Source organism: Tachypleus tridentatus, chromosome 6 (assembly GCF_004210375.1).
Source record: "Tachypleus tridentatus isolate NWPU-2018 chromosome 6, ASM421037v1, whole genome shotgun sequence".
Classification (NCBI taxonomy): Eukaryota; Metazoa; Arthropoda; class Merostomata; order Xiphosura; family Limulidae; genus Tachypleus; species Tachypleus tridentatus.
Genome location: NC_134830.1, coordinates 156,051,284 through 156,078,431, shown reverse-complemented (window position 1 = coordinate 156,078,431; position 27,148 = coordinate 156,051,284). Strand labels below are relative to the sequence as shown.

The 27,148-nt window shown below is 30.0% G+C and overlaps 1 protein-coding gene and 2 long non-coding RNA genes across 5 annotated transcripts in view; 2 read left to right on the top strand and 1 right to left on the bottom strand.

Moving 5' to 3' along the window:
* LOC143254190 (uncharacterized) overlaps window positions 1-27,148 on the top strand; it is a gene marked incomplete in the record, with an annotated part of 711,062 nt that overhangs the window by 673,990 nt on the left and 9,924 nt on the right.
* Window positions 2,836-18,821, top strand: LOC143254209 (uncharacterized). Of its 3 annotated transcripts, XR_013030095.1 has the most exons (4): window positions 2,836-2,970; window positions 3,680-4,860; window positions 16,970-17,377; window positions 18,577-18,821. It is a non-coding gene; the product is annotated as an uncharacterized LOC143254209 (long non-coding RNA). The 3 variants fall into 3 exon arrangements; XR_013030094.1 differs by lacking the exon at window positions 18,577-18,821 and having other exon boundaries at window positions 16,970-17,439; XR_013030096.1 differs by lacking the exons at window positions 16,970-17,377; window positions 18,577-18,821 and adding an exon at window positions 5,283-5,742.
* LOC143254205 (uncharacterized) lies at window positions 11,052-22,715 on the bottom strand. Its single transcript, XR_013030090.1, has 2 exons — window positions 21,837-22,715; window positions 11,052-15,678 (listed from the first exon to the last, which is right to left on the bottom strand). It is a non-coding gene; the product is annotated as an uncharacterized LOC143254205 (long non-coding RNA).

The window sequence follows — 27,148 nt, the reverse complement described above, 5'->3', positions numbered from 1 at the left end:
CCATCACCGAATGTGGAATTAACGGTCGCTAACATCTAAGTTTCTACCCTGGCTTCACTTGTCTCTTCACAATCATAAGATAAATCTAATTTATTCAAATAATCAGTTTCGACTTTAATATTTTATTTTTTGTCAGTTGTTTGGTTTTCATCAATCATATATTCGTAATGATAGGGTTTCTTTTCATCAGTTTGTTTGATCTATTAATTTGAACCAACTGTTTTCTTTCTCCACACATTTCTTTATTTTTAAAATATACTGTACTTGTTTGTTTAAGGATTCTAAAAGGGACTTTCCATAATTTTAATAGTTTATTGGTATTTCCTTTCTTAACGATAAGGGTATTTAACAATAGTTTATATGTTAATTTTATATCACTAGTTTCGCCTTTTTGTTTGCTTGTTCCTCTCTATGTTCAGCGGGTTGTGCAAAATGTTTATTAGTTCACTCAAAGGCTAACTGCATTCTCTGTAATAGCTCAGTCTTGTAATGATAATCTACTGCATGATAAGATATTTTTGGGGTCATTATCTCTTGCTTTCTTTGGCAGCATTACATCTCTACCATGTAATAGAAAAAACGGACTTTCTGGAGTAGACTCATTTTCAGCACTATTGTAATAAATGAACCAGCTCTTTCCAAGTTTTCTGATCTTACTCACAGTATTGAGAGATCGTAACTAGCAAAGTTCTGTTGAATCTTTCTGCTAATACTGCAGCAGCTGGATGAAAAGCAGTTGTTTCAGTTTTCTGGACACCTAACAATTGATCAATGTCTTCTACTGAATTGGAAACGGAACTATCACCTCTATTCGTAAATACTGGGTTACACCGTGTCTGAAATGTTTAGCAATCGTTTCTGCTTTTTTCATCAATTAAGCAGTTATTTATTAACTCATCATTATTTTGTTCACTAATTATGTGCTCTAAATCACAGAAATTTGGGCCACAGACACTCACGTGACACTAGAAGATCAATCTTAATATTTAATTAGCAAATCCTTAAAATGAGTATTTGGGATATGAAGTAGGATTGGTGAGAGTCGAAGTTTTCTTTCATAATACATTTTTTTTTATAATATACCATGACACCTGCCCATTTATTTTTATTTAAGAAATGAAAGCAGTGGCGGTAAGACTAATTAAATTCACTGTTGGAGCTTTACCATCATCTACAGTCAGAAATCATTATTAGATGGGATTTTATGATAATATTAAAACAAAATCTCATTTGTCTGCAGGCACTAACACAAAAAAGTTTTTTCTTTCCTTTTAAACTGTTTGAGTCACACTAGATGGCGCTATATTGACATATATTCGTCGTTTCTTTTTGAATAATGAACTGGCTTTACTTTACCTTAACACTTCCTTATTTTCTGCATGTTTACAGTTTTACTGTGATATATTAAAAGAGTGATTCATTTTATATTTCATTGTCCAATTTAATAAGATTCATCAAAACTGTTAAAATTCAAACAGTATTATTATATTCACTAGGTTTTAATGTAATGAACCAATAGGGATCAGAATTTGATAAGAAATCTATGGATGAAAATAGCTAATTGAGAATAAGATTTCTACTTATTATAAGCCGTAATATAGAGAATATGTTATAAGATCTATGTTATTTCTAAAGAAGATATCAAGTTTATAAGGTACAATGACTATCATTAACAAAATTTTATAAAATGAAAACTGAAAAACATTATAACTCATATTTACACTTGACAATAGACATAGGTGTTAAACCTATTACATTTTTAACCTTTTCATTTTGTATATAGTTTCTTAGAGATTTTCAACAAATATAACAGAATGTAATAATAATGTTACATACACACTACAAGCGTAAAGTATCTTTTACTGACTACGTGTTTCTTTTAAAACCGGATTTTTTTACGACAAACATAAATAGCGGAATACCATTTACAAAAGCCTTTCGATACAACATAACTTGTAAACATTATAAATTAAATATATTACAGGTGTAACTAACCTTATATGAAAAATAGAACAAACCAAACGAATCACGTACCAATGACTCGGAAACAAGTTAGTAAAGTAAGTTAAATATTTGCATTAATTTCAGATCTGTTTACAGATTCGTAAACAGCTGTTGATTGAAAAAATAATGTGGATAGAGAAACGTATCTCATGAGAACATGAGTTATTAATCATACATGCTAAACCAACTGTGAAACAATTGTTATTAAATAAGTATCTGACAATAAAAATTAGCGTTCGGAAAGTTTATTTATATTCAGTTGTGTTTGTATGTTTTTATTATGGTAAAGCCACATCGGTCTCTCTGCTGAGTCTTCCGTATATTCAATTGTCTGTACTGTGAAACATAGAATAATAAGTCAGTAAGAAGTAATTATTTGACGCACCGTGGAACGTATAATTTAAGACGAATGTTAAATTTTCACCTAAATAGTTTTAAATAAACTCAGTTAGAAAGTTTTACATAACATAACGTAACTGTACCTAACCTAAACTCGTTTGGAGTGTGATAAACAAATAAACAATAGTAATGTTTTAAATAAAAAACAAATTAAAGTTTTCACATATAGTAATTCAGATTCTAACAAAGGGAAAAAAATAACTCTGTATTTTATGTTTGGACGAACTAGCGATATAAACATCATAACGCTTATTCAGCATGATATTGGACTTTGAAAGTACATGATTTTCAAAACATTTCTATGAATTTTATTGCGTTGATTTGTGATTTAAATGCGTTCATCAATACATCTGGAGCCAATTATAAAGTATAATTTAAAACCAGTAGGTAGTGACCAGGGTTATAACAGTTTCGTAACTCAGAGCTATGGCCTTCACTGTGATTGCCTCATAACAACACATTATATAAATTCCAAAATTTGAAGAATACTATTAACATAACCAACTAACTAAAACCTGATATCGCCCAATTTTAGCTTATTGCAGTCTAATGAAGATGAATCCAGTGGTAAGTGTTTTACAGTTTATTCTGTAAGTTAATTATCGGTTCAACTTTAGCACAGCTCACCGGAGACAAATTGTTGTATTTGGTGCATGGTATCATTCCAGTATGAGAAGTGGCAGAATAATATGAGATAAATAGACCAAAATAAATTTTTGTTTATAAGAAACCTGATTTCATCACATTGTTGGTGAAATATAAATTGATAACATAATTCTTAGAAAGGTATTCGAATTTAGTTTAAAAGGATTCAAATAAAACAGCACTTGTTCTCATCATATAAACAAACAACTTGAAGAATTATGTTGAATTTCTTACCAATCTCCTCGGGCGGTATCTGTCACAATACCAGTAAAATGACGTTTATGTTGACTAGATTCACTAATCTAATGAATCATTATTAATATGTATTACAATTATTAATGTAAGTTAAGTTAAACGATTTACACTAAAGATCAATAATGCCATTTCTTTTATACTTAATATGTTCTGTCTTAGAACATTTCACAATAACATCTTAAAGCTTCAAAGGGAAATGTTATACGATAAGCTAATTTAAATCGTACTATTTGTATGTGTTTGTTTATTTATTTGTTTATGTAAAATAACTTTTAATCTACACAATTCCTTCCCAGCCGAAGAAAGAAGCTTGTTTTTTGTTTAATAGTCATAGTTTCATAAAAAAAATGAATTTTAGTATTTGTTTTTATCACAGGTTTTCATTCTGCTTTTAATTACTTCGGTTTACACCTTAGGAAGTTACGCCATAAACGGCTATAACAAATTAACCCGAAACGTCCATAAAGGTTTTGGTGGTCATGGAGATATAGTGGGTGATAGGAGCTCTTATTACAGACAAACGAATAAAAGTTGTTACGGAATAGGTAAGACAAATGGAAAATACAAGAAGAATATGTTTAGAAGAGACACAAGCTTAGGCTGGGTTTTCACGGTGACCTTAACTTAAGAGGTGGGTTGGGAAGACGAACACGAACAGCAAAAGAAACAAAAAGAGAACAGAAAGAGGAACAGAAACAGGATGGGATGGTGAGCTAAGAATTATTATCAATCGCACTGGCGGAAGTCAATTGGTAAGAGCTCAATTTATTTCGAAGTTGAGGTTAGTATAAATAAGTGAGAAAATCAAAATTTAAATTCGAAAACGTGTCAATGTTCCATTTTTTTAAATAAAAATTAAGGATTTTAACCACCAGGCATTCCACTCAGCTCGTGTATCTGAGGATTGCTGGTTCAAATCCCTTTCGTATAAAACAAGTTTGTCCTGTCATTAGTGAAAGTATAGCTTCAGAGTTTCAAAATTTGTGATTGTATAATGTTTTATTTATTAATATGAACATTATCTCGTATGATTTGAGAATGCATAGTCTGGTCTTTTAGTAACTGTTCGTCACTGGTTTGTTATTGTTTTGTAAGAAGCTGTATTGTTAACTTTACTATGTTTAAAATTGTTGAAAATTTAAAGTGTTTGCTGCTTTCTGATGGCTAATATAAGTAATGATTTTCTAAGTAATGTGTAATGTCTAAGAGCTTAAAATTTATACACATAAAAGAATCGTATTGGTATTTAAATGAAAAGCATAAGGGCCTTAGGTCACTTTGTTTATTTTATGGAAAGCTACAGGGCTCTCTAACTTTATTTATCGCAAAGAACCTACCCTTGATGTTAGCGATTTAAGTCACTAAAGTCATCGATAAGTCGTAAGAAGAAGAGAGAGAACTGCTGTGTTTATGAAGCACAAGTAATCGTCAGTTTTATTAAAGTGTAATAATGGAACATTTTAACTTTAACTTTTCAAGAAGCTGTAAGGAAATAGGAGGAGATTCATGAATGGAATTGCGTCTGTGATATATTCTTCGTTACAAAAGATCCCAGTGGTATGTATATACGTCTGTTATAGAACATATAATTAAAGTTAAACTTATATAAATAGAAAAATTATATATATATTGATAAATAAATGTATAGTGCATATTGAAACCATTTACAGTTGTCTTAAAATATAAATTTCCTCAGGTTAACTAAGAGAAAGTTTACAACTCTTAGTTATCATGAAGATGGCCTAAGAAGGTTGAAACGTTGTTGTCTACTTTATCTTAGTAAATGTTTTAATACCTCCACCAAACGTCTTGAGTTACATTTTTACTTCAAGTGGGTTTCTCGTCATTATTAATAAATTCTCCAATTCTTAAAAAATCACTAAAGTTAATTAAGTAACTTTCTTATAAAATACCGACAATTTTTTTTTTTCCTTTTAATTCAAATTATATGAATCTTTATATATATTTTTACTTTACAGCTTCTTATGATCTGGATTATTGCCGATAGAAATGATGTTGCGAAATCTTGCATTTATTGAATTAACATCCCATAAATTATATAGTGCAAGAAAAATGTATATTTGAAATTACTGTAAACTGAATTCTGATATAACTTTGTATTTAAACTTAGTTTGATTTTTTTCAGAATAGAAAACAGAAAACAATAAACTGAATAAAGTAATAAATAAAGTGTAATTTATTGTTAAAAGAAAAGTTTTGATAATCGATACAGTATGAAATGCTTAGTTAGGTCAGTTTCTGTTGAATATTTTTGGAGTCTGACTCCCGAAAATTTAAGCGTTAATAATATATGAATGAAATATTGAGTGCAAAAGGTGAAAAGACAGTACAAGTATGTTTCTTTAAATAATATATAATACTAATAAATAATAAGAGTACAAACCATACAAGGGAGGTTTAGTAAATGGTACAAACTGTACAGGGTGTTTTGAAAATAGTATAATCGATAGAAAGGTGTTCCTGTAAATAGTATAATCTACAAAAGTATGTATGAACAGGATGAATTAACGTAAGAGATAATCTTCAGTCGCTGCGGCATTTGAAATTATTTTAGACAGGATTAAAGTATTTAATTAATAAGACCTTTCCTCTCGTTTTATTTACTGTATTTTTGTGTGCTAGTAAAACCTTGTGTGGAGCATGCATATTGATAATTCTATCTGATCATGCATCATGATCTGTATTTACCTACCCTTAAATGGAAATTTTTTTAGATATGACTAAAGTAGATTAACCTTCGAGGCCTTTGATGTGTTCAAAGGCAACAAATGTTGATATATATAGTAATGGTTAGTAAACACATTAAATGATACTAAATTCTGCAGCTAATATTCATTAGCTATGTACCACTTAACTATATAATACTTGATAATAAAAGAAATTTCGAATTGAGAAGATAGTGATCAATACAGGTATACTTTACATTATATTAAGTTAATTTAATACATCAAATTGTACACCATCTGTAACAATAAAGAGACGTCATCATTCTTCTTACTTTCTCTGTTAGTTCTTCTCTGGTCTTCTCTTAGAACTCGTGCACGTAATGTCTTTTTCGACATGAACGTTGTAATTACTCGCGCACTTCACTGTATTACTCGCACTTCGATATATCACTTAACACTTCTCCACTCACAATTTCTTCTACTTGAAAAAACATTATCGTAATGTGGGTTTTCTTTCATTTGTCACTGATTAATTGCTATGAGGATATAATTCATAACTTATTTTTTTTTCGTTTGTGGCTGATTATTAATCTTCTTCTCCTTCACTGGTTGTGGAACTTTTAATTTTGGAACATCAATCATATATATATATATATATTGATACTATAAATTTTTAAAATAATTTTGACCGATATGTTTATTTTTTTATGATTAGCTAACCTCACGAATTAATTACTAATTTAATTTTAACATTAGTTTGTCATAAATTACTCTACGCTATACATAGATAGGTGAGGTTCATATAATTCAACATTTTCAGTGGCCGCTGAATAAGACAATCTTCTGTTTTTTGCCTGGCACTGTTCGGGTTTCATTTATTTAAGCTATTTCCTTCTGTTGTAGCTCTCACGTGGTTTACATGTTTAAAATTCCTTGATACCTTACCGGGCAAGTTTCGGATTTCATCTTATATGTTTGACAGTCCTTCAAGATTTGAATCTACATTTATATACTGAATTATCTATAACTCTTTTATAATCAATAGTTCTTGACCATCGGATACTCTTATATTTAATAGATTTCCTGTATATTTACTTTTATTTCCAAAACTATAGGATAACGTTAATTTTTTGGCTATGAGCAGAACACATTCTAACCAATCTAATATATCCAATATTCTTTTATTCAATTACATTCGTTCGATAATGAAAACGATTTATATTTCATTGAGGGCGTAGTGTCCATAAGGTAAGCTCTTCTTTTGTATTTAAAATAACCAAGTTCCTGGTGTCTTAATTTTATAAAAATAAAATTATTCTATTTGAACATCGTTCAGGGTCACGTACTCAAAAGGGACCTTCTATACATTTTAACATGTCTTCTCCTGTCGTTTCCACAGTTACAGCTAACGAATGAATTGAAGTTAAGGGTAAGAACATAATGCACTATAATTTGATCATTTTATGTGTTACTTTTGAAGGTATCACAATACACACTCACAGTGTATCCTTTATTGATGCTGTGTTTACATCAGCCCATGTATATAATACATGTAAATCTCTGATTTATGTGTAGAAATTATAAATTACATCTGATACTTTTTCTCATTTAGTTGGACATATAAAGTATGAACTCAGCTTTCTGTATACAGCTACATACAATACTTGTACAAACTTAGATAATTCAGCCCCAATATTTCCAACTCTAAATGATAATTGTTTTAGTTTTTCTGAATTAAAAACTTGAAAACTAAAATTTTAGTTCCTGCTTTTGAATTTCAGACAGTTTAATTTTGGTATGTGTCAAGTGGTTGTAATGTTTACAAGTGCTTGGGACTAGTTTTTAATTTCCTGGTAATGTAATTCATATGTCTTGTTTAATGATCGTATTATAGTTGCCTTTTCACCTATTAAATTAACCATTTCTATAGATACTTGTTTTTCTTGTCATATTTTCTGGTTTAATTCAAGTGAATCGTCTGTGGTTGATTTTCCGAACAAAAATTTCAAAACATTTCCATCTACGTCTATTAAAACAAGTTTCTGTGGAACCGATCCGAAATCGAAACGCTGTTTTAATATCGTGTAAACCTAATAACAAATCTTCTATCTCAACAAGATGTCGTTCAGCCAGGGTCTTGTAGTTCTTAATTAATCCTTCCTGTAAGATCTTTACCGAATATAAGATCGCTGTTCTCTTATTTGTAATATGAAATAACGTTACACTTTCCGAGCCATTGTCATCACACCAACAGGACTACTGACGTGAAAAGATTTCTCGAACAATATTGGTACTTCTCCAATTCAAACTATTCATCGAACATACTGTGGAAACGGTTTATTTTCAAGAATTATCCACTTATCTCCTGATAATACAAAAGCTTCGTGTTTAATAAAAATCATATCATTTTTAGTTTTTACCGGTTCAATTCTCACGTTCTCTGCCGCCATATTTCCTATCATCCATAGAATAATGATAGTATTAAAACTGCAGAATGTCTACTACTAAAACGTATAAAGACAAGTGTCTTATAATCACACACACATATATATAACATATACAACAATGTTTATACACAGCCTATATTGTCTAGTTAATTCTAATTTCGACTTCGCGGTCAGCTAAACATATTGTGAAAAGCTTTTCTTCACTGGAGCTAATATTAACTCCACAGATATGATTTTTGGGTCAACGTACAACTACTTGTTGATGAAAATTTCACACGCCATTTTGTAGGAGGTAAGGATTTAACAGATAATTAAGTTATAGAATAAACTGTAGAACACTTCCCACAATCCTCATGTTCATCAGATTGCGATAAGGTAAAAGTCGCTGATATCAGCTGTAAGTTAGATGATTATGTTAAAAGTGTTCTTCATGTTTACGTATTTAGATTGTGGAGTGATATGACGCAATCATTCTTAAGGTCACAGGTGTGAGTAACGAAACTGCTATGATGTAACTTTCTACTCATTGGTTTTAATCAAACAAAAGTTGTACTCAATATTTTGCTTTTTCTTCAGATGTATTTACAAAGGTATATTAACCAACGCCATAAATTTTATAGTAATGTTTTTCGTTTGATTTTGAGACTGATGTACTTTCATAGTCCGATATCCTGACAAATAATGTTTATGGTATTTATATCGTCAGTTCGTCCAAAAGTAGATTACAGAATTATTTGTTACCCTCCATTACAATCTGAATTATATTATGTGCAAATTTTATTTTTTTTTTATCAATTTATTATTATTTATTTATCTATCATACCAAAACATTCCTTTTGTGTTCAGGTTAGATACAGTTACGTCATGTTATGAGAGTTTAGTTTAGGCTACTTTTCATTCACAGGATCTTATTTTATAACAACTTTTTTCCTGTTGGTGTATCATGTGTGATTGACAACTCGAGTTGACATTAAATAATCATTTTTGTGCACGTTGTAGTTTCAATTAACAGCTGTTTAAGGTTATATAAACATAACTGGAATCATTGCAAATGTTTAATACACAATTTTGTTTCCAAGTCATTTGTGCATTCTTCATAAAGTATATTTGTTGTTCTTTAAAGGTTAGTTTCACTAACTTATTGATTTTAATGTCAGTAATATATATGATTTATAATATCTATAATGTATGTTGTAGCAAATGTCTTACGTAAATAGTATTCCGCAAACTATGTTTCTCGTTTATAAACTGGTCTGAAAAGAAACCGTTGTCAACAATGGATGTTTCATGTATATAGAATTATTAGCTTGATATCTTGGTTTGGAAATTACAAAGATATTATGTGATATTTTCAATATTACGGCTGATAATAAGTAGTAATCTTATTCTTAATTAGCTACATTAATCGCTGGATTAATTATCAAATTTTGATTCACATTGAATGATAAGATCAAAATTAAGAATAAAATTGTTTGACTTTCAACAGTTTCAATGATTCTTATTAAACCAGACAATAAAATGTCATACTGTTTTTTTTTGTATTGAAGTCGTACCGTAGCTACGCAGGAAGTCTGGAATTGCTAAGGTAAAGTAAAGCCAAAATGATCATTCTTTGACACTGTTTTTCGCTACGTGTCTGTCTACAAATAAGACTGTATTTTAAGATCATGATAAAATCACATCTATTAATGGTTTCTGACTGTAAATAGCAGTAAAGTATTAGTGGTGAATTTTAATTCATCTTGCTGCCACTGATTTGATTTGTTAAAATGAAAATAGGTTGGTAGATGTCACAGTATCTAATTATGAACTGTGTTATGAAATAAAGCTTCGACGATAGCCAACCCTACTTCGTAATCCAGATATTTACACTGAGGATTTTGTAATTACTTATTAAAATTGATGTCACGTGAGTGTGTGGCCCAATAATGTCACTGTATATGGAGTTTTGAATACTGTTCGAAAGTGTTTTTGCAATATTACATGGGCCTAATAATTTAAATGAGATACAAGTTATTTTGGTTTTAAAATCAAATTTTCTATGATACATACAGGCAGACTTCAAAATAAATATTTATTTTTTTCTATAACGTACAAATTGTTTAAAAAACAGGAAGAAAAGAAATTCTTCGTTAGATCAAATTATTATTTCGTTTATCACGATGAACACTTTTATTATTATATTTTTCAAGAGAAATATAAATAAACTGAAAAAAGAGAAGAACATTGATGAGAAATGAATATGAATTATCATTCATCTTGATTTGTTTATGTGAAATATTCGTATTTTATTATTAAAATTACGTATTCTGGTCAATCTTTTATTTATCAACACAATACATGTTTTCCCAATATACCAGTTCATTATACTTTGTTGTTTATCATCTTATTATTAGTCAGTTACAAACTGAAACTACAAACTAGTTTAGTTTAATTTTTATTTATCACACAATTTCATTATGTCGCTTTTAGTTGTGTATTTATATTGATTCCTTAATATTATTTATAGGGTTCTCATATGACGACAGAACCTTATGCATTTTGTTTCAGAAAGTTTATTCTAAATAATTATCCTATCTACACGTCGTGTGAAAGTGAATTTCTTCATGACAACAGAACAATACAAAATGTAGTTTATTCTTTTCATAATATATCACAAATAACAACCTTTTTTAATGTACATTTTATAAACTCTTGAGTATGCTTGTGGTGGCTCATACTTGCATTACATTAATTTAACAGTGACATTAATTTAGAAAAACATAAATGTAAAAGGGAAGACCACTCTAAAATATAACAAAAAAGGTAGAATGGAAAGTTAGCCCTAACGAAAATTAAACACATTGAGACTTGTTATGTTCTAATCGTGTGTGTATGTAAGTTTGTGTGAAACATTGCCATCGTTTTAAAATATAAAAAAATCACTCTTGAGGTGTAGGCGTTGCAAACTTATATTTTCCCATAGAAACTTACCAGAAAGTATATCAGGCCTCAACGTCTCAGATTAAATATTTAATTTTCTTTTTAATTAAGAGAAAATAAATATGTAACATCACCATAAGATTTTAGGCCTAGAAGTACCATCAGAACGAATTTTAGTTCAGTCGTTGAAGAACGTTAAAGCTGAATAAAGAGTTTAACGTTTCAGACCTGGTAAAATAATCCAGGATTCAGTTGGTATCTTTTTATAAATTAAAACAGCGTAAAATATATTCTTCAAACGTTAAATGCTGAAAAATATGGCAATATGAAATTATTTCCTTACTACCCACAATTGGTGAAAAAAACAAGAAAGAAAAAGCCATCATTTTATACATTGACAAAATCATTCTTTAAAACCGACTTTAAAGTTTTTCTCTCCACCCCGCCCACCCTATTCACCTGTAAAATAACTATTTCTATACATAATTGTCTTTGATGTTATATTTTCTGGTTCAATTCACATAAATCGTCTGTCGCTGCTTTTACGAACAAAAATTTCAAAACATTTCCACCAGCGTCTATTAAACCATGTTTTTTGGGAAGACCGATCAGAAATCGGAAAGATATCTTTAATATTATTTAAATCTAATAACAAATCTTCTATCTTAAGAAGATATCGTTTATCTTAGGTATTATAGTTCTTAATTAATATTTCCTGTAAGATCGTTACTAAACATAAGATAGCTGTTCCCTGATTTATCACTTGAAATTACGTCATGTTTACTGAACAATTGTCATCGAAACTAACGCGACGACTTACGTAAAAAGATTTCTTGTACGATATTAATTCTTCTCGTATTCAAACTATTAAGCAAACGTACTGTGGAAATGGTTTATTTTCAAGAATTATCCACTTATCTTCTGACAACATAAAATTTCTTTCTTCAATAAGAATCATGCCCGTCTTATTTTTAGTGGTACAATACTCACTTTCTGCCGCCATGTTTACACTCATCCATAGAATAATTATCGTAGTAAATCTGCAGATGTATGAACTACCAAAATATATAAAGACAAGAGCGTTATAACCACACACACATATCTATATAACTATACAGCAATGTTTACACACATCCTATATTGTCTACGTAATTCTAATTACAGCTATGCATTTCTCTTAATATATTCACATATGCTTGTTGCACACCGCCAGTTTCGTCATTAGGGCTCGCATTAACTCTATTAATGTCATTTTTTATTCTAAATACAGCTACTTCTTGAATAAATTTCACTTTTCGTTTAGTAGTGGTAAGCATTACTTGAGGTTGAGTTGGCACAGGACCACTTAATCTACCCCTATAATCATCTTTAACACTATAAACTTACACCGTTGTAGGCGTTATTGACAAACTGTCCTTGGGCACAGTGATGTTGACGTCATTTGATCCTCTGTTTCAATACTTCCATCATGTAATATGGTATTAATATCATCTAACTTTTAATTATAAATGTCGGCTTCACTTATCTCTTCATCATCAAAAGATAAATCTAGTTTATTCGAGTCATTAAATTCAATATTTTCTTTTTATCAGTCAGCTGGTTTTCCTTAGTCATATATACGTACTAATATGGTTTTTGTCCTTCAGTTTCTTTAATCTATTAACACGTACCAACTGTTTTCGATGGATTTCTTGAATTTCAAAATAAATTCGACTTCGTTTTTTTAGGACTCTGAGAAGGCCTTTCCACAGTTTTACAAGTTTCTTTGTATTTCCTATTTTAAAAATATAAAAAATAGTTTAATTGTTAATTTTATATCATTAATTTTAATCCTTATTTACTTGGGCCCGGCATGGCCACGTAGTTCAGTAACTCGACTCGCAATCACACACGCACGTGTATATAATGTACACAAGAACCTTTCATTTTACATTGTTCACAGGACCGACATTACCAGGTGGGGTAAGGCTTTCGACTCGTAATCCGAGGGTCGCGGGTAAGAATCCCTGTCACACTAAAACATGCTCGCCTTTACAGCCGTGGGGGCGTCATAAAAGAGTAGCTCAAGAGTTGGCAGTGGTTGGTGATAACTAGTTCCCTTCCACTATTCTTAGTTTGCGATATTAGGGACGGATAGCTCAGATAGCCATCGAGTTGTTTCAGCAAAATTCAAAACAAACAAACATATTTCCTCGTTTTTCTCTATATTCAGCAGCTGTTGTTAAATGTGTAACAGTTAACTCAAAAGCCAACTGCATTCTTTGTTATAACTCAGTCTTGTAATCATAATCCACTGCATGATTAAATACTTTACACTATAGTTAATATATGCAGATTACATCTCTACCATGTAGTTGAAAAAACGGACTTTCCAAAGTCGACTCATTCAAGTCATACAAAGTTTTTATGTTTGTGTGAACAGGATGGAAAAGCTCGTTATGAACACTGGATAAAGAAACAAGGGCTACAAACAGTTAGCCTGATTCTAACTTGATACATCGAACTGCAAAATGTATTTTGTAAATAAAAGTCCAGTTTTTTTCCCCAAAAAGTCTAAATGAGTGTGATATATATTCATTTGTTATCAATGTTCTTATCTTTTCTTATGCTTGTTTAATTTTTTTTAGGAACATAATAATAAAAAATGTCACTGAGATGAGGGAAATAATAAATATATCTGACTAAAAGTTTGTTTTCTTTCTAATTTGTAAACAATTTCTACACGATAAAAAAAAATATTGGTTTCGAAGTCTTCGTATATGAATTATAGAAAATTTCTTTTTGAAACTAAAATAACTTGTATGTAATTTAAATTATCAGATTTATGTAAAATATCTTTCGAACAAACAGTCTTCAAAACTGCATAGGCAGAGATATTATTGGGCCGCACACTCAGGTGACATCAAAAGATTAATTGAAAAAAAATTAAGATGAAAGCAGTGACCGTCTGATTAATAAAAGTTGCTATTACATCTTTACTACCATCTACAGTCAAAAATAATTTTTAGATGTGATTTTATTATGATCTTAAATTAAAATCTCCTTTGTCAACAGGCACAAACACAAAACAATCTTTTTTTTCTTTCCTTTCATACTGTTCAGTACACCTAGATGGCGCTATATTCAAGAACATTTTTTTAACAGGAAACTTCCATTTATGAAATGAAATCATGATTTCAGAACGTATAAAAAAATAAAACTTAAATTTATATATTTCTCCACGTATGGCAGTTCCAGTCCCAACATAAAATATATTTTTTTTACCTATTTTAATGTTTTCCTTTTTAATAAGTAACTAAAACTGTGGAAGAAGAAGGACATTTGCCTTACTTTACGTTAACACTTCTATATTTCCTGCATGGTTACAGTTTTACTGTGATACAGGAAAACAGTGTGATATTTTATTTTTGATTTTAATAACATTCATTAAAACTCTTAAAAGCATAAACGATTTTATTATATTCACTAACTTGTGATCTAATGAACCAAAGGTGATCAGAATTAGATAATAAATCCAGAGATTAATACAGCTAATTAAGAATAACATTTCTAGTTCTTAACAGCCATAATATCAACAATATCTCATAAGATCTAGGTTATTTCTAAACAAGATATCAAGCTAATAATGTAGTGTAATCATAAAAAAGTGAATAAAATTAAACCTAATATACATTATAAGATACATTTACACTTAACATGAGACGTTAGTATCAGACCGATTACATTGTTAACCGTTTCTGTTTAGTTTCCCAGAGATAATCAACAAGTTGAAGAGTTTATCATGATAGTATTACAACCACACTATATTTGTGTAATATCTATTGCTGAATGCGTGTTTCTTTACCGACCGGCTTGTATAAGGCAAACATAGTTTGCGGAATACCATTTAAGTTAGCCCTATGATACAATATAACTTATAGACATTATAAATTTAGTATATTACAGACATTATAATAAACAAAGTTAGTGAAACTATCTTGAAAAAAGAATGGAACATGATATACGAAGAACATACCAATGTTTCGGAAACATGATAGTAAAGTATATAAAACATTTGAATTGATTTCAAATCAGTTTATTCATTTTTTAACAACTGTGAAGTTAAACAATTATGTAGATAAAGGAACTTGTTTAACGAGAACGTGAGTTGTTAATCATATATTCTATACCAACTGGGAAAAAACTCTTATGATATCAATACCTGTCAATAGAAAATAGCCATCGAAAAGTTTATTTATATTGATGAGTGTGTATACTTTCATTATAGCAAAGTCACTTCGGGCTATCTGCTGAGTCTTAGGTATATTCAGATGTTTCTACTGTGAAACATACAACATTAAGTAAATAAGAAATAATTATTGGAATTACCGTGGGACGTATAATTTTAGTAAAATGAGAACTTTACACATAATGCAGCCATAAAAAAACTCAGAGTGAAAGTTTCACAAAACATAACGTAAGTTTACCTATCCTAAACTTAACAGGAAACACAAATAAATAATAATAAAATGTAAAATAGAAAACAAATAAATATTTTACATAAAATAATTTAGATTTCAAGAAAGAGAAACAAATTATTCTGTAATTTAATTTTCGAAGAACTGACGATATAAACAACATAATGTTTATTTGTCATGATGTCGGATTTTAAAAATACACCAGTATCCAAAAGAAATTAAAAACATTTTATGAAATTTGTTGCGTTCATTTGTTATTTAAATTCGTTTCGCAATAAATCTGACGAAATAACCAATTATGAAATATGACCTTCGCATAATTTATCATATAACATACGAGAGTTTCGTAACTCACAGCTATGGCCTTCAGTATGATTGCGTAACATCCCCACGTTATGTAAATACGAAAAGTTGAAGAATGCTTTTAATATAACCGACTAACTTACAGGTGCTATCAACGTCTTTTACCTTATCGCCCTCTAATGAAGATGAAAACAGTGAAAAGTCTTCTACAGTTTATTCTATAATAGTTGTATTTGTTGCATGGTATCATTTCAGTATAAAAAGTAGCACTTCTCTACGCAGATTAATATGAGATAATTAGACAAAAAATAATTACTGATCAAATTTCGGGACATTGTAAGTAAGATATAAATAGATAAAGTAATTCTTAAAAAGGTACTTCTGTAGTATAAAATAATTCCCAGTAAAACAGTACTTTGACAAATGTTCTCTTCATATTAAACAACAAACAGGAGGAATTATGTCGAATTTCCCACCATGCTCTTGGTATGGTATCTATCCCAACACCAGTAAAATAACGTTTATGTTGACTAGATTCAGTATATTATTCAATCTTTTGTAATTTCAAGTACAATTATTTATACAAGTTAGGCTAAACGATTTATTCCATTTGTTTTATAGTAATCTATTCTACGTAAGAACATTTTACAAAAAAATATTAAACCTTTATGGGGAGATTGTTATACGGTAGGCTAAGTTACATTGTACGAGTTTGTGTTTGTGTATCTGTTTGTGTCTGTAAAATAACTATGGATATACACAACTTCCTCACAGACCAAGCGAGTAGCTTGTTTGTTTTTTATTGGTCATAGTTTCATAAGGGAAATGATTTTTCTGTTTATTTTTTCAGGTTTTCTTTCTACTTTTGATTATTATCGTCCACACTGTCAGAAGTGACGCTAGGAACGAAATAACCGAAAACATTTACAATGGTTATGATGGTCATAAAGATTAAAGGGGAAATAGGAACGCTGTTGAAAGAGATATGAATAAAAGTGGTTTTACCGGTAAACCAGGATTCGTAATTAATAGTTGAAATGAAAAATACAAGAATATGTTTGAAAAAGACCCAAACTTTGGCTTGGGTTTTGACAGTGGCCTTAACTAAAGAGGTGGATTGGGAAGAGAAACACGAACAGCAAGTCAATCAGAAATCGATTTCGGAACTGATCGAAGAGGAAGAAGATTGGATAGTGAACTAACAAGAAATGAAAGTTTTTATTTGGATGCATGAAATCACATTGCTGGATGATAATTGGTAAGAGCTCAATTAATTTCGATGTTGAAGTTAATATAAATAAATGAGTATATCAAAATTTAAATACGAAAGCGTTTCGAATAAATTTAATCAATTTAACCACTGACCATAAAACTCGACTTGTGAGTCTGCAGATTGCCTGTTCAAATTCCTATCGTATCAAACGTGCTTGCACTCTCATTGGAAAGAGTGCAGCCCAAAATTATCAAAATTCTTGACATATGTAATATTCTGCTCTTTTAATAACTGTCATACAATATCGTCAGTGGTTTGTTAATTTTAGGAAGAACCTGCTTTGTTAACTTTACTGTTTTTAAAAGTTCTGAATAGTTAAAAAATGCTGCTCTCTGAAGGTTAAGAAAAGTTATTTGTTTTCTAAGTAATGTGTAATGTCTAAGAGCTTAAAATTTCTACACATTAAAAAAATTATTAGTTCTGAAATGAGAAACATAAGGGCCGTAGGTCAAGTTGTTTTCTTAAAGTATAGCTACACATTGGGCTATGAGAAATTTGTAATCACATAGAACCGACTCCAGATGTTAGTGATTAAATTCACTCAAGTCACTGCGAACTCGTTGGGAAATGAGAGAGGATTGTTGTATTTGTACTGAATAGAAATTTTCAGTTTTATTAAAGGGTAAGATTGGAACATTTTAACTTCTACTTTACATGTAACTGTAAAGAAAGAGTTGGAGATTCATAAGAGGAATAACCTGTGTGATACGTTATATCTCACACAAGATCCCAGATATTAATATATAAGTCTGTTAAATAAACATTTTATGTAAATTAAACATATATAAATAGAAATATTACGTGTGTGCATATATACAGATTATTGAATAGTTCATATGAAACCAAATACAACTGTAACAAAATAATTTTTGGTATTTTTAAAACACAAACATCCTGAGATTAACAAAGAAAAAGTTTGCAGCTCCTTGTTATCCTGAATATGACCTACACAGGTGGAAACATTGTTCCCAACTCTATCTGAATAAAAGTTTTAATACCCATACCAAACGTCTTGAGATTAATTTTTCTTCAATAAAGTTTCTCGTTAATACGAATAAACTTCCCTTATCTTTTAAAAATCATTAAAGTTATTACAATAACTTATGACAACATCGACAATTTTGTGGTTTTAATTCAATTGATATGAAAGTTCATATACGTTTTCCTTTTCACTGCTTTTTTAGGATCCGGATTATCGCTGATAGAAATGATATTCTGAAATCTTACCTTTATTCAAATAACACCAGAAGGTTATATAGTGCAAGAAAAATATATTCTTGAACTAATTGTAAACTGAATATTGAAATAAAAATTGTTTTGAAATTTAGTTTGTTTATTTTGTGGTTATAGAAAACACAAAACAATAAACTGAATCAAATAAGAAATAAAGTGTAATTTATGCTTAAAAGAAAACTTTCGTTAATCTGTCTCTCTGTGTGTTTCTTCTGTTCCAGGAACATTTTTCGATACATATATTGAAATGCTTGTTTAGGTTAGTTTATGTAGAACATGTTTCGAGTGTTGACAATTCGAAGAAAAAATGTTCTAGAAGAAATATTACCACGTGGTGAAATGTTTGATTCTGAAATTTGTCTTTTATCTGTACTGACATTCTTGTTATCGATATTTGATCTATAAGCCAGCTGATAGCATCAACTAATTACAGACTAAACTAAACGCTAAACGAGCAGCGGAAACTTTCTCAACATGTTTTATAAAATCATTGTTGTTATATAATCATCATTGTTTAATACACGTGTGTACTAATACTTCACTGTAACCTGTATCACACTTCTTATTATTAAGCAAAATATTACGAGGCCCTTAAATTATTTTTTTTTTAAAATTAATGTTTCTCTATTAGTGGCCTTGTCTGCTACTAGATTCTTAGGAAGTATTATTTTGTTTCACGTTTTCTTTCATATAAACATTCACTAATTTGTTGCAATGATATTCCTAAATGAACTAATAGCACTGCTACGAACGAAGACTATGAACGGTATGAGTGCAATTATACATTAATTGTTCCAAAAGAAGTTTGAAAGGTGTTCTACACAATTATAACATATGTATCTGGTACAACTGGTTATTCGGTTCCTTCGAAATTCTCGTAGAGTTGACAATCAAGTCATACAAAGTTTTCATGTTTTTGTTTGAACAGGCCGGCAAAGCACGTAATAAACACGGGATAAAGAAACAATGGCTTCATGGAGTCAACTGATAAAAAGCTAATACATTAACCAAAAAGAAAGACGACAACATGTAGTTTTGGAAATAAGAGACGAGTATTTCCAAAAAAAATTCTAGATGAATAAAGATATATATTCATTTGTTATCAATGTTATTCTCTTTTCATCAGTTTAAATTTTTCTTCAGAAACATCATACGAAAAATTATTCAGTGTGATAAAGGAAATAATAAATTGAACAAAGTAAGAGTTTGTTTTGTTACCGATTTGTAAACAATTTCTACATGATAGAAAAAAAATGAATATTAATTTCGAAGTCTGCGTATGTTATGGAAAATCTATTTGTTAAAGCAAAATAACATATATGGAATTTAAGTTATCAGGCCAATGTAATGTTGCAAAAGATTTTTTATCAGATCCTATGTCATCTAACAACCTATATTTATTTTAACAAATGAAGCAGCGGTTGTCAATCTGATAAAGTTCACCACTGATGCTTTACGTCTGCAGTCAGAAACCATCATTACATGTTATTTTATCACATTTTTAATTTAAAATCTCATTAACCGTCAGGCATATACTGCTTGAGTAAAACTATATGACGCTATTTTCCAGAACATCTTTGATAGCAAACTTGCATTTATCAAAGTAAATCATGGTTTCAGATCATTTAAGAAAAACTATACTTAAGTTTACATATTTCTCCATTTTTGTCAATTCCAGTTGCAACGTGAAATATTTTTATTAATCTATTTTCGTCTTTTCCATTTTAATAGTTATTTGAAATAGTATGGAGGAACGAACTCACTGAATTCACTTTACGTAACATTTCCAGGTTTTCTGCATTTTTACAGTATTATTGAGATATATTAAAACAATATAACATTTATTGTCGAGTTGAATAAGATTCATCAAAACTGTTAAAAGTAAAGCAGTTTGTTATATTCAGTAGCTTCTGATCTTATCAACCAATGGGGATCAGAATTTGATAATTAATTGAGTGACTAATATAGGTGATTGAGAATAAGATTTACACTTATTATCAGTCATAATGTTGACAATTTCCCATAAAATTTAGGTTGTTTCTAAACAAGATATCAAACTTATAATGTTGAATAATCATAATAAAAACAGAATAAAACAAAAAGTGATAAACATAATAACATAGATTTACACTTCACATGAGACATTAGTGTTAGATCTATTACATTGTAAACGGTTACATATTCTAAATAGTTCTTTAAAGATTTTGAACAAGTAGAAGAGTTCATCATAATAGTATTACAACCACACTCTATTCATGTTTCTATATAGACAGTCTAAAAAACGACAAACATAGTTTACGGAATGCTATTAAAGTTAACTATTTAATATAACATACATTATACATATTATAAATTAAATATATTACAGACATTATAATCAATAAAGTTACTGAAAGTAACCTTAAAAAATTGAAACATATATTAGTAGTATGCACCTATGCTCAGAAACATGATAGTAAAGTATATCAAACACTTGAATTGATTTGAAATCTATTTATACATTCTCCAAGAGCTGTTAATTGAAAAAAAATAAAGTTGGTAAAGGAACTTATTTAATGACAACATGAGTTGTTAAGCATACATGGAGTGTCAACTGAGAAAACATTGTTACGATACAAGTACGTGTCTGTAGAAAATAGCGTTCGGAATGTTTATTTATATTCAGTTGTATGTGAGTTTTACGATGGCAAAGCCACATCGAGCTATCTGTTCAGTTGTCTTTAATGTGAAACATAGAACATTAAGTAAATAAGAAATAATTATTGAACGCACCGTAGAGCTTGTTTTGTCTGCAAGACTAATTAACGTGCGTCTTAATTTACGTTTCTTTCATAGTATTACAATATCTCTTAACTTTCCAGACTGGGATAAAATGTATCAGAATTTGTATTTAATGATACAGTCTTACTAAACCGATTTTAGAGCAAAAAAGATTAATTTATAGTTCTAAACTGTAACTCAAAACGCTATAATTCTAAGATAGTTCCTCTTCTTAAAGGGCAAGCAAAGAGCAACAATATTTAACTAAAACATTTATGACATAAAACCTTACTTGTAACAAACGTGAGATAATTTTCTAAAACACTTGTAATGTAACAAAACATTTGCAATTAACATTTGGTAATTTGCTAAAACACTTTTGAAATAAACATTATTTGCTTTTATATCTGATAAAACAAATTAATGTTTGTCATTGTTATTAAATACTTGCCTTGATATTGGAAAATTTTTCGTATTTATGATTTTCTGTCTTATTTCTGCTACACTTCCAGGCCCGCCATGTCCAAGCGCGTTGAGGTGTGTGATTCGTAATCTGATGGTCGCGGGTTCGCATCCGCGTCGCGCCAAATATGCTCATCCTCCCAACCGTGAGGGCGTTATAATGTGACGATCAATTCCACTATTCGTTGGTAAAAGAGTAGCCCAAGAGTTGTCGGTGGGTGGTGATGACTACCTGCCTTCCTTCTAGTCTAACACTGCTAAATTAGGGACTGCGAGCACAGATAGCCCTCGAGTAGCTTTGTGCGAAATTCCAAAAGAAACAAGCTACACTTCCTTCTTGGCGTATCGTTTGAATTTTAGGCATTTTTCCAATACCGCATGTAAGCACTAGTTGTTTACTTCGGCTGTATTTTCATAACATTTTCTTCGGTTCAAGTTCTAAGTATATTTGTTTGTTTTCGAATTTGGCGAAAAGCTGCATGAGAGCTATCTGTCCTAGCTGTCGGGAAAACTGTATACGGTATTAACGTTCTCTAACTTTTAATTTTCTATCTCAGCTTTACTTATCTCTTCATCGTCATAAGATAAATTTAGTTTATTCGAGGAATCGGATTCAACCTCAATATTTTTTTTGGCAATCATCCAGTTTTCATCAGTCATGTATTCGTTCTGATAGGATTTCCTTTCCTTCAGTTTCTTTAATCTTTTAACACGTACCAGTTTGCTTATATCTTTCTTCAGAAACATAATCATAAAAAATGTTCATCCTGGTAAACGAAATAATAAATTGAACTAAGTAAGAGTTTGTTCTCTTCCTGATTTGTAAACAATTTTCATGTGATAGAAAAAAATTAATATTAATTTTGTCCTCTGTTTATCTAAATTATTGAAAATCTATTGATAAAACCAAAATAACTTGTATGGAATATAAGTTATTAGGCCTAGATAATATTGCCAAAGATCTTAGGAACAGTATTAAAAACTCCTTATGCAATGATATTATTAAGTCACACTATCACATGACATTAACAGATCAGTTTTAAAACGGAATTAGCCAATTCTCAAAGTAAGTTTATGGGATATGAAGTAAGATTGGCTACAATAAAATATTTCTTTCATAATATAGCTTATTTATTAGATACCATGACATCTAACGACCTATTATTATTTTACCAAATGAAAGCGATAGCTATCAACCTAATAAAGTTCACAATTGATGCTTCATTACATTTACAGTCAGAAACCATTATTAAATTTGATTTTATCATAATTTTAAATTAACATCTCATTACTCGAATGGCATATACTGTTTGAGTAAAACAAGGTGGCGCTATATTACAGAAACATTGTTACAGGAAACTTGCATCAATCAAATTCAGTTTTTGTAAATTCCAGTCGCAACTTTAATATTTTTATTGATTTATTTTCGTCGTTTTCATTTTAGTAGTTATTTGAAACAGTATGGAGGAACGAAAAAAAGAGAACAACAACCACACAATATGTACATAATATGTATTGCTGAAGGCGTGTTTCTTTACAGAGCGGGTTATATACGGAAAATATAGCTCAAGGAATACTATTTAAGTTAGCCTTTTGATACACAGACATTATAAATTTAGTATATTACATACATTATAATAAACAAAGCTAGTGAAACTAACCTGAAAAAAAAATGGAACATACTAAACGAAGAACATACGAATGTTTCGGAAACATGAAAGTAAAGTATATCAAACATTTGAATTGATTTCAAATCAGTTTATTCATTTTCTAACAACTGTGAAGTTAAACAATTATGTGGATAAAGGAACTTGTTTAACGAGAACGTGAAATGTTAATCATATATGCTATACCAACTGGGAAAAAAACTCTTATGATATCAATACCTGTGAATAGAAAATAGCCTTTGAAAAGTTTATTTATATTCATGTGTGTGTATGGTTTCATGATAGCAAAGTCACTTCGGGCTATCTGTTCAGTCTTACGTATATTCAGTTGTCTCTACTGTGAAACATAGAACATTAAGTAATAAGAAATAATTATTGGACGAATCGTGGAACGTATAATTTAAGTAAAATGAGAACTTTACACATAATGACAGTTATTTGTTTCTTTTCATTACAATCTTAATTATTTAATGTGAAAACTTTTATTTGTTTTCTATTTTATCAATTTATTATTATTTATTTATCTATCTATAATACTGAATCTTTCCTTTTGTGTTTAGATTAGATACAGTTACGTCATGTTTAGTTTAGTTTAGGCTGCTTTTCATTGACAGGAACTTATTTTATAACAACTTTTTCCAGTTGGTATATCTTGTGTAATTAACAACTCGAGTTCTCATTAAATACGATTTTTATGTACGTGATAGTTTCAATTAACAGCTGTTTAAGATTAAATAAATAGACATGAAATCAATGCAAATGTTTAATATACATAATTATCTTGTTTCTAAGTCATTCATACGTGCTTCGTAAAGTATGTTATGTTGTTCTTTTAAGGTTAGTTTCACTTACTTTATTGATTATATTGTCTCTAATATATATAATTTATAATATCTATACTCTATGTTCTATCAAATGGCTTCGATAAATATTATTTCGCAAACGATGTTTATCGTGCATAAACCTGTCTCAAAATACGTTTATGAGATATGATGTACGATTCGCGACAGTAGAAGCTTTCTTTCATAACACAATTTTTTATACTATGACATATACTCATTTTAACAAATGAAAGCAGTATCTATCAATCTAATAAAGTTCACAGTTGATGCTTTACCATCAGACTAATTAAACTTCGCTTTTGATACTACCATCTACAGTCAGAAATCATTATTCGATGTGATTTTAAATAATAATCTTAAATTAAAATATTTTTAGTCAACAGATACATACGTAAAATAAATCATTTTATTTCCTTTTATATTGTCTGAGTCACACTAGATAGCACTATATTCCTGAAAAAATTATTAAAATTTCCATTTACTAACTAAAATCCCAATTTCAAAACATTAAAAACAATTAAACTTAAATTTATAGATTTCTACATTTTTTCCAATTCCATTCCTAACATATAATATTTTATTGACCTATTTTTATCGTTTCCTTTTGAATATATTACAAAAGCAGCTATACTTTACTTTAACACTTCCATATTTACTGCATGGTTACAGGTTTACTATGATGCAGGAAAAGAGTATCATATTTTATTGTTGTATTTAATAATATTCATTAAAACTGTTAAATGTTTTAGGAGTCCCCCGCTAGTACAGCAGTACGTCTGCGGTAATACAACGTTAAAATTAAGGGTTCGATTTCCTTCGGTGGACTCAGCAGATATCCTGATGTGGCTTTGCTGTAAGAAAGGACACGCACCCTCAGATAGAGGGACAAAAGTTTGGTTCTCATACGCTAGTTCAATTAATTATGAAGTAAAACTTAAACAAATACGAATAATTTATGTAAATGAAAGATATTTCTGAAAAAAAAGACCCATTCGAAAAATACCTTTTATTCTGTTTCGTTCAACATTCTGGGACAATATACAAAATTTCATTTGGGACGAGTTGAGGGGCTGGATGGTTTCTCCGAGAAACGATTTAGCAGCTGTGGAGGCCGATGAAGATACGATATGGCTCTTAGATTTTTTTATAGATTACTAGAGCATCATAATCTAATCTCGAGGAACATACAAATTCAAATTCAAAACTTCATATTTCATCTTTGTTTTCGTGTTACTCTTTAGCTGCCACTTGGGTAGAGAGCTCGACTCCTAATCTGATGGTCGCAAGTTCGAATCCCCGTCACAAGAAATATGGTCGCTCTTTCAGCTATGTGGACGTTATAATGTGACGTGCAATCTCATTATTCGTTGTTAAAAGAGTAGCCCAGGACTAAGGGTGGGTGGTGATGACAAGTTGCCTTCCTTCTAGTCTTATACTGCTAAATTAGGGATAGCTAACGTAGAAAACCCTCGTGTAGCTTTTCACGAAATTCACAAACAAACGAAACTAAACCAAGTTTTAACTCTATTTCTAAAGGATACACCATCCCAAAAACTGTAGAGAATGTTAACTTTCAGTATCAACAAACTTTACGTCAAAACAAAATTTGAATGATTATTTGTCTGTTGTTAAGCTGCATTTCTTTTATTAGCTTTTTTATGTACGTTTAAGAGGCTCTTGTACATTCAGTTCTACGTAACAATGCTAGTTATTTTGACAACAAAAGTTTATGTTACATCGTACGTCGTATTTAATGTAACCATGGAAATAACTTGTCCTTATGAAAATTTCAATACTTATGTTATAAATTCATTACAAACGACATTTACTTATGTTCATTGTGGTGGATATATCTCACGATTGTTTGAGGGTAAACACAAAGCTACGCAAAGGGCTATCTGTGCTTTGCTCACCACGTGTATCGAAAGCCGGTTTCTAGCTTTGTAAGTCCGCAGATATGTCTCTGTAACACTAGAGGGCGATATATTTCACGAAACAAAAAAAAAAAACCTCACTGAAAAGCCCAATTTAATTATCGTGGTAATAAAAAAAACGTACAAGGCAGTAGATTGGGGTCTACAAAATATTAAACCGAGGTACCTTTGCTATTGTTATTAAATTTAAGAATATTGAAAAGGTGAAGACGAAACATATCCAGTTTAACGAAATATATATTTTTTCGTATTTTCATGACTAAACACCAGTCGCACCAAACATGCTCGCCCTTTCACCCGTGTGGGCATTATAATGTGACGGTCAATCCCACTATTCGTTGTTAAAAGAGTAGCCCAAGAGTTGGCAGTGGGTGGTGATAACTATCTGCCTTCTTACATTGCTAAATTATGGACGGATACCGCATATAGCCCTCGTGTAGCTTTGCGCGAAATTCAAAAACAAACTAACTTATAACTATTCGTTATTTAATTAACTTCTTTAATTAGTTCATGACATATATTGTTTTACCTTTTATTAATAGATTGTACTCATGTGTGGATTGAGATAAAGCTTGCTTTGAACCTCTACGTTGTTATTTTTTGGAATATTTTCGTTAGTTTTTATTAACGACAAAACCGTAGGAAAAACAAAAATATCTTCATAAAGTTATTCTTTCGTCTCCTTATTGTATGTTATCTTTCAAGTTCCTGAAACAAAGATTTTCGTGATTCTTCGCATGTACACAAAAATATGATTAGGCTCACCTGGATCCTGAGATAAGAGTACAAGAAGCTTCCTGTCTGTAAGACGAGACGATTATAATAATTTGGGTTGTTCAAAGAAAATTCGTTACCATT